Source organism: Panthera onca, chromosome C2, assembly GCF_046562875.1.
Source record: "Panthera onca isolate mPanOnc1 chromosome C2, mPanOnc1 haplotype 2, whole genome shotgun sequence".
NCBI lineage: Eukaryota > Metazoa > Chordata > Mammalia > Carnivora > Felidae > Panthera > Panthera onca.
The window spans coordinates 12,563,984-12,573,231 of record NC_138347.1 but is presented as its reverse complement, the minus strand read 5'-3'; the positions used below and the strand labels follow the sequence as shown (position 1 = coordinate 12,573,231).

The 9,248-nt window shown below is 52.5% G+C and overlaps 1 long non-coding RNA gene across 1 annotated transcript; it reads right to left on the bottom strand.

Annotated features, from left to right (window-relative positions):
- Nucleotides 1-490: 490 nt before the first annotated feature.
- LOC144617398 (uncharacterized) lies at nt 491-4,827 on the bottom strand. The gene is made up of 3 exons (XR_013557844.2): nt 4,050-4,827; nt 2,962-3,539; nt 491-827 (listed from the first exon to the last, which is right to left on the bottom strand). It is a non-coding gene; the product is annotated as an uncharacterized LOC144617398 (long non-coding RNA).
- Nucleotides 4,828-9,248: the final 4,421 nt, after the last annotated feature.

Genomic DNA, 9,248 nt, shown 5'->3' with positions numbered 1-9,248 from the left:
GAGGGCTCTCTTCAGTCCGCCAACATCCTGGCGCAATGTGTCGGCTCAGTCTGTCTTGATCGCCCGCAGCACGAGGCAACCTTATCACTGGTAATTTGGGTTTCGCTTCGTTACGTTGAGAAGCATTGGGAAATGGGCATAAGTGCAGTGACAGGAGCGTGAGATGGGTTGTATTGCTACACCGGTTAGCCTGGGTTCACCTGCAAGTGACCGAGTCCTGAAAATAGTGACTGAGCCCAGCACAGAAGAACACACACAGACCGTCCCGAGTGGGACGGTGGCCCATGATGGCACAGACTCAGGCTCCTTCTATCTTGTTGCTCTGCCACATGTGGCTTTCTTTCCCAGGGTCATCTCATAGTCCAACATGACTGCTAGAGTCCAGCCATTACGTCTGTGTTCCAGGTGTCAGAAAGGAGAAAGGAGAAGAGGAAGAAGTCACCTTATTTTTATGTTTATTTTTTATTTGAGGGGCGGGGGGGGGGGGAGAATGAGTGGGGGAGGGGCAAAGAGAGAGGGAGACAGTGACTCAGAAACGAACTCTGCACTGTCAGCAGAGAGTCCGATGAGGGGCTCAAATTCACAGACCTTGAGATCATGACCTGAGCTGGAGTTGGACGCTTCACTGGCCGAGCCACCCAGGTGTCTGGGAAGAAGCCACTTTAAAAGACGTGTGTCCCCATGTTACTCCCATCCTTTCTTTTTCATTTCTTTGTCCGGGGCTTGATCACGTGGCTACTACCCCCCAACTACAACGAAGGGTGGGGAATGTGGCGATTTAGTCTCAGCACGGAGTCCAGCTTCCGGAATTAACTACTGCTCTTTTACTGAAAGAAAGGAAAGAATCGCTGTTTGGAGACAAGTCACAGCCTTGGTCGTGGTCTTTCTGCTGCCCTGTAAGCACGAAGGGCAAGGCCACGGGCCCAGGAGCAACTAGGAGCCACGCATGTGGCTGGTGCTGGCATCTGGACACTCTCTGCAGGGGAAACATACACAAGCAAAGCGCCCAGAGGTGGTTTCTGCCTCCCTCAGAGAAGCCTGGGTTTGGAGCCACGAAGGGGGCTATTTAAAGGAAAACAAAAAAATCAGACTGCGTCTGTCTCCTGGCCAACTCCAGAGGCATCCACGGTGTTTCGTCACGTCAGGGATGAGGGCCTGGTACGACGGAGTCCCTCCCGGTCCCCGTTTCCCTGAAATCCAGCTAATCCTGCCAACCGCGGAGGAGCCTTGACAACATCAGAGTCCCGGCCCACCTCTCATCAGGTGAGACCAGTTATCTGAAGTGCTCAGCCCGGCTTCCTCAGGCTCGGTAAGCCGCCCACGTAGGAGGAGACTCAGCTGGGTCAACCTCAGGGCCCCCAGACCTTGCCTCTGTGACAATCACAGACGGCACTCTTCCTCTAGATGGATGTACCTCCTGGACACATGGCTTGGTTTGAAAAATTGGAAAACGTCACTCTCTCTGGGTAGACGCGGCTCCGTTCTCGATCTCAGCCCGCCGTGCCTCTCGGCCAGGAGCACTTGCGCGGTGCACAACCTGAACGGCGGTGCACGGCAGCCCTGATCATGAGGATACAGACTAGGGGCTGGCATCATGTTTCCTGATCACCCAAACAACCATGACTGGTTGTTTCCCAAATATAAGGAATACTTTTCAATCCTGCCCCGTTGATATACGGCTTTCCCTCCGGCCTGCAAAGCTGGAGATGATAGAGCAAAGCAGTTAACTCTTCCTGAGTATGTGGTTCTCCGAATCTGAGGACCCAGGGGCCTGCCGAGGACGGGTTTCTGCCCCCCCCACCCCGATTTCACTAGGCCACCGCTGTTCTTCTTGACAGCCCACTTGGCCTCCATCTCCTGAAACTCTGTCACAGTGACAAAATCTTGAGCGAATGTGTAACTGGGCTGTGTTTGTATCCAAGGAAGTGCTACATTTCCCACAGCTTTTTATATAAACTTCCTTTCATTAAAACAGCCCAGCACGCATCTGCGTTCACAGGCTGCGAACGTTGCTTTGAGATTCTAAACTTAGCAGCTCTTTGACCCCTCCCGGGTCCCCAAATATGGGTTCAGACAGAGCCTGCACTCCGGGAGGGGAAACCTCTAGTCGCTGCACCCAGCCATTGGACCGGTGTGACCAGGATGGTGGGCGGGCAGGGCGGCCGGGCCGCGGGGTAGGGCTCAGGAGCCCACGCGGGGGAACAGCAGCCACGAAGGGCCACGCCCTGGAGGAGTGACAGCTGTCCGGGCGCTCCCCACACATCCCGTCTTGAGGGGGAAGCCGTGCCTTTCAGCACTGAGCAGAGGCAGGTAGCAGATCTGAGAACAAATTGCAGGCCGTGATCTCAGGGACACCCCCTCCCCCCCCGAACACCACTGGTTTTGTTCTATCCTCATGTTTTAAAAGGAAGGCTCTATTATTATGCAGGGCAGTGAGGCCATCAGGTCGGGAGACAACTACCACTGAAAAGGTTGTTATTCACAGTTCCCTGGAGGAGGGGCCACACGGGGAAGCACCAGGGCCGGTCAGGGGGCAGGGGGGAGCGAGGGGGAAATGTGGGCAAGAGCCTCTGCGTGGTTTAACGGGGAGCAACGGGCGAGGCGGGGCAGGCAGGCGTGGGCCCCACGGTGGCCTCTTGCGCTCTGCCCCTCCCCCGTCCTTCTGCCGGATGCACAGGCGCGGTACCCGGAGGCGGCGCGACAGCCTTCTTGCAACACGAAGAAGACAGCTTCGCGCCGGTGATGGTGGCGAGAGGGCAGGAAGCCTGGGGGGCTCGATGGCTTGCGCGGTCCTACGAGGTGGGGCGATGCTGCTATTTCCAGAGCACGGAGCACAAAACTGCAGCTCAGAAGGTGAATAAATTACCCAAGATCTTGCAGCTTTTTAAGTGACAGAGCCTGCTGCGGACTGAACTGCGTGCTCCCCAAACTCAAACACGGAAGCCCTCACCTTTCTATTACCTTAGATTGTGACGGCATTTGGAGATAAGGTCAGACGGGGTCATTGTTGTGGGCTGGTCTCAGCCGAACAGTAACCAGTGCTGTGGTTGGACGGCCCCCCCTGGTTCTCCCTCTGGTGGCAGATGTCCTTCAGTGACAACCATCAGGGAACTTTGAAATAAAGGTTTCTTACTTACAGGACCTGGAAGTTACACAGCACACCCGGGGCCACACAGCAAGGTCCCAGAGAGAGAGAGAGAGAGAGAGAGAGAGAGAGAGAGAGTTAGTGTGTGAGTGCCCAGTCCTGGAATTCTACTTTTATTGGGGTTGAAGGTGGGGGCTAGGGTTTTGAGGGTTCATACTCTACTGGTGAACTTAAAATATAGGCCTAGGAATTCGAAGGGTGGGAAGAGAAGAAAAAAAAAAGCAAGAGGCCCAAATGGTCTGTTATCTGAATCAACCAAGATGGCTGAAACAAGGAGACCGGCAGGTGGGGAGCCGGCTCTTTACCCAGTCCCGTGGCCGGCCGCGTGTTTAGCGGAGAGAGCCGTTTTTGGAGTAGATGCCTCCACCATCAAAGCTGGAGCCAGGCACGAGCACTGCAAACAAGAGAAGACCTTATCACTGTGGTCAGGAGGGTGGCGCTCTAACCCCAGGGGACAGGTGTCCTTCCAGGAAGGGGAAGAGACATCAGGGGTGCACTGAGGCAAGGCCACGTGAGGACACGGCGGGAAGGTGGCCGGGTGCAAGCCAAGGACAGCGGCCTTGGGAGAAACCCATCTCCCGACACCTTGCTCTTGGACCTCCCGATCCACAGTTCTGGAGGCTGGTGGTGGGAGGGGAGCTGCCCTCCTGGGACCCTTGGCCGGGCTGGAAACCACCTTGGTCTTCCCCTACGGAGACCTGTGGGCTTCCGCTTCCTCTTCAGCTGCTCAAGCATTTGACGTCGACCCGGCTTCCTCGTCTGAACTTAGCCCCTCAACCTCATCCTCCATACCCAGCCTTACCACGGACGGGGGGCTCCAGAGACCCACCTTGGAACCCCACCCCAGTCGCGTTTTGGAAGACTAAGAGCGAGAGAAATGTGGCAGGAGGCAGAACATCCGTACCCTGTGGTTTGCGGTTTATAGCCAGCATCAACCGGGAGCTGAATTTTGTCAAATGCCTTGTTGGCGTGTGTGGACGCGATCACGTGGTTCTTCTCCCAGCTCTGTGAAGAGGATAGATTTCCTGATATTAAACCGCCCTGCATTTCTGGAAAAAAATCCCACTTGCTCGTGACATATTAAACGTGTTTGGGGATTCTCTCTGCTTCTGGCTTTATGCAAAAATGTTCGCGTCGGTATTTGTTAGTGATAGACTGTCTTTCTCAGGTCTGCTAGCGATGTTCTATTAGCTTCGTGGAAGTAACACGGAAGCTTACGTTCTTTTTCTGTGCTTTGTGATGGTTCAGGCAGCTTTGTGATCAACTGGTCTTTAAGGTTTTCATAGGGTCCCTTGGTGAGTTTTGTGTTTGAGTTTTCTCCTTTTCTTCCGTGACAGCTCTTGAGAAAACCTAAGCACACACCACATAGAATCGCACACCTGATGACTCCTGGTCTCAAGCTCTGAGTCAGCCGCTCACAAGGCTTCGGTACACAGTTCAAAGGCTGAGCCTCGATCGTTGCAACTAGGGGAGAGGCCTGGGACCCAGGGGCGGGGGATGTAGGGAGAAAAGGAGATTTCTAGTGGGATCAAGTTCGAACAGAACAAGCATCCACACCCAAGCATTGAATGAGCTGTGAGCGGAGGCTATAGATGGAGCCAATGGGAGTCACCGGTCATCTTATTTTTAAAAATCCTTCTAATTATTTTTCTCTTGTCATTTACTTTGTGTATTTCTGGTTCTTTCTTTCTTTCTTTCTTTCTCTTTTTAATTACGCCAACTAGTAGTTTTCCAATTTGGTTGATTTTTCGATCCACCGGTTTTGACGTATTAGTGAAACACTCTTTTTCAACTTGTTACATTTCTGCTTTGACCTCCATTAATTCCTTCCTTCTGCTTTCTTTTGTTTACTTTGTTGGTCCTTTGCTAGTTCTTTATTTAGGTGTTTAATGATTTATAGTTTCTGATATTTACTACTAGATATTTTTGTAGCTATTGTTGGAGCAGAATCATATGCTTGCTGTTCTGTTCATATCATTACTTTCTAGAAATTGTACAGCTTTGGAATAGCTCCCATCTTGCAAGCGTGTATCTCAATATATGTGTTTGAAGGATGCCTGGGTGGCTCAGTCGGTTAAGCATCTGACTCTTGATTTCAGCTCAGGTCATGATCTCATGGTTAGTGGGATGGAGCCCTGCGTCGGGCTCTGTGCTGATGGTGCAGAGCCTGCTTGGGATTCTCTCTCTCTCCCTCTCTCTCTGCCCCTCCCCCCTCTCAAAATGAATAAATAAACATTAAAAAAAAGATACATATGTCTGATTTCCAGGAGGAAGGGCCTTTCTGTGGGTTGGATGTTAGTGCGAATTTCTAGTTTGTTTGCTCTATGATCAGAGAATGCTGTTTGTATTGTTTATACTTTGGGGATTCTTTATTGTTTTCTTTGTGCCTCTTCTATGTGCAAATCTGTAAAACCTTTTAAAAAAAAAAAAACAAAAAATTTACAGATGAAGTGAAATAATGTCTGGGAATTTCTTTAAAAGACCTTAGTAGAGGGGCACCTGGGTGGCTCAGTCAGTTGAGCGTCCGACTTTGGCTCAGGTCATGATCTCGAGGTCGTGGGTTCGAGCCCCACATCGGGCTCTCTGCTGTCAGTGCGGAGCCTGCTTCGGATCCTCTGTCCCCCTCTCCCTGTCTGTCTCAGAAACAAAAAACAAAACAAAACAAAAACATTTAAAGACTTCAGTAGGGGACATCGGGAGGACATTGTGAAGCACGGATTCGCAAAGCGCTGAGAGTTTTGCAAGTTGAGTGATGGGCACTTGGGAGATCCCCATGAGTTGTTTTTGTGCTTTCACCATAAATTTCAATTTTCATGATAAAAAAAGTGAACACCTCTCTCTGGAAGATGATATTTGAATTATTTTTCTTTTCTCCCCACCCCCCCCCCCCGGCTTACATTTTCTAATTTGAACCCATAGTATTTGTATAGTTTGAAAGCCTCTCTCTCTTTAGGCATTTTAAGATGTCTCATTGAGTTCTGATCAAAAACCGGCCCGGGGTTCCCTGGGTGCTGACTGGTAGGGCCTCCCCCTCCCCCAGAGTGGGGGGCTGTGGGGTCTAAAAGGTGACTGAGGAAGTGGCCTCAGGGAGGGGCCCTGCAGAGACGTGCGGTCGCTGAGATGGCCTGAGGAAGACAGGACCGGAATGCAGCCGGAGTGAGGAGAGGCAGACACTGTGGGGTCAAAGGGGGGCTCTGGGACCCCGACTCTCATTCCTGGGATGAGGGTAGTGTGGACGTCTACATGCCCAGCTCCATACGTTCCACCAGAAGCTTCCCAGAGACACTTCTCTTCCTCCTTGCCATTTTTGGACACAGGTTTTGTCGCTTTTCTATTTGGTAGGACTTCTGTCTGTGGCCCTTTGGAGACACCCAAGACTGGACGGAAGCCTCCAAGAGCAGGAAAACGTGCACCCCCACGTGGAGCCGTGCTGTGTGGCACTGATTCAGTCTGAGGCTGTTCGTGCTTTGAAAACTGTTGGATGATCGCGGGCGGGGGGGGGGGGGGGGGGGGTCGCGCCTGGGTGACTTAGTCGGTTAAGCGTCCAACGCTCGATTTTGGCTCAGGTCACGAACTCACAGTTCGTGGACGGAGTCCTGCGTCGGGCTCTGTGCTGACAGCGTGGAGCCTGCTTGGGATTCTCTCTCTCCCTCTCTCTGTCCCTCCCCTGCTTTCTCGCTCTCTCAAAATAAATTAATACGCTTCAAAAACACGGTAGATGATCTTTCAGGGTGTGTTCTGTGTGATGACAAAATGTCCTGGATTCCGCTAACGATTCTGCTCCTAAAATGAAATTCTGATCATGTGACGGCTTCCCCAGTCGAGAAAGCCTCGAGGCTCACGTCCGCTGAGGAATTCTGCAGGCCCCCAATCGGGTTGTGACAAAAGCACGGACGCTGTGCTCCGTTAGGCCCAGAGTGACCCCAAACCCCCCCCCCCGGCACCAGGAGGTCCTGCGTGCAGCCAAAGCCTGTGGAAGCAGGAGCCTCCCTCAGGCAAAACCAGACCCTAGCAGGTGCCCGAACTTTGTCACTGACCCGTGAGGCGTGGCCTTGTGAAGAATTAGCACCCCCACCCCTGACTCTAGCCCCACCCCTCCCTTTATCCAGAAGGGCCAAGGCACAGCAGCCCTTGAATGAAGAGAAGACCCTGTCCCTTCACCGCCCCGCCCCCCCCGCCCCCCATCCACATCAGCCTCGCCTGCTTCAGAAAATGTCGAAGTCCTTGCTTCTGGAGGGGAAGAATGAAAATCTAGAACAGTGCCCCGCCTCCAGAGCTCCCAGTGCATTCAGGGAGACGACATATAAACAGACAGCAGCCCCAGTGGGGCTGGGAAAGTGCTGAAACGCGGGGCCATCCGGGAGTGGAGACAGAAGCCACTTCGCAGCCTTCCCGGGGCTGGGGAAGGAAGTTAGGCGAAGATCTCAGTTGCGTTAGGTACGCGATGCCTCAGCTGAGAAAAATACTATGAATATTTAAATGTATAATGAAGAAATCGATTTATATACTGCTCTTGTAACTCTAGTGTGAGACACATTTGAATTTTGGCTCTCGTACATTTGAACGTATGAGACACATTTTGAAATTCACAGTTTCACAGCTTCAATCAGGCATTCATAAGGCGGACCATTTTTGCTAACGGTGCCATCACTCCTCTACCTGCATTCACCGATTTGGGGGTTCCTATGGCACAAAGCTATTAAAATCCCATATTCAATAAGGTAAATCATACTTACATCCCCAGGCAAAATCAAGAGCTATCCGGCTCAAAAACTCTTTCATCAGTTAAATGTAAATTACCTCGAGAAATGCCAAGAGTTTTCCGGCCCCGGAAACTGTTGCCAGAGAAGGTGGACATCTGTTCCTGTGAGCTGAGTTCATTTTGTGAAGGTCTACTAGTTAAACTCAAAGCAGCTCTCAGTTTTGGGGTTTCGCTTTGCATATCAATGCCCTTGATTGTCTTATCTTCATCTCTTTCACTTTACAACGTAAGCGATTTAGTCCTACCAGAGGATTCTGACCCAAAGACTGGAGTGCAGTTTTGTATTTTGAGTGCATCTTGTATTTTGCAAATTTATCGCTAAAACCCACAGTTGCTGAGCCTATGGGATCCATCCGGGCACGATGCAAATGGGATAACAAGAAATGAGAACCCACTAGAATAATGCTGCTATTGTGTCTGCCTACTTTGTTTGAGGGCTGGGGGGTGGTGGGTGGGAAGGGGGAAGGGCAGTAGGCGGCGGGGGGAGGCCCGTGGACACTTACTGCACCGCGGTCCTGAAATCCACGTCACGCGCACACGGCTCCACCTTATTTCAAGATGATGCTGCAGACGAAGGGGCAGAGTGAAGGGCTCCGGCGCGTTGTCCTGTTCGGCGGCCACGCGCTGGTGGCCGCCGGGCCACCCAGAGTACGATGACCTCTCGATGGGCCACGGAAAAATAATAAAAGGTGTTGGGTACCATGGGCTGCTGTGCCAGGGGCACCCGGGAGAGGTTTAGGGTGAAAACAGTGACACAGCTGTGGGTATGCGGCCGCCCAACAGCCAACGGCGGGATCAGGGATCATACGGGTGATTTGGTGCTTTTGCCCCTGCCTCGTGGCCCAAGCAGCAAGACAGACGTGGCTGTGGTTCTCCTGGTCTGAATGTATAGAATTCAATCTATCCAGACCAACGGTAGCCCAGGACCTAGCGTGTGGGAATTCGTGCGACGGCTGATCTCTGAGTCCATGCTGGCGTGCCCCAGGGTCCTCTGGGCGGGACACGACCCAGACTCTTCCTTTCGTCGTTTGGGGCAGCGGTTTTCAGAGCCTAGTCAAGCTTCTGTTTTGCTTCAAGCCCGTCAAGGGTGGGCTTGGGCATCATTCGCCTTCAGAGGCTGGTAAGCCAGAGCCGTCTCGGGACCCGAAGTCCCACGGCTGTTGGCCTGAGACCCTAAGATCATCTCAGGTTGCCACCTGCCCACCGTGGAAGCGGGTGTTCCGTGGACGTTCACCGGCCGCTGCTCGCCGGCCGTCGGGTCAGTGTCTACGATTAGGCGTACGTGGAAACTCACCAGGAGAGTTAACACAGACTCTGGGGCCAGCAGGTGGGTTTTTTAAG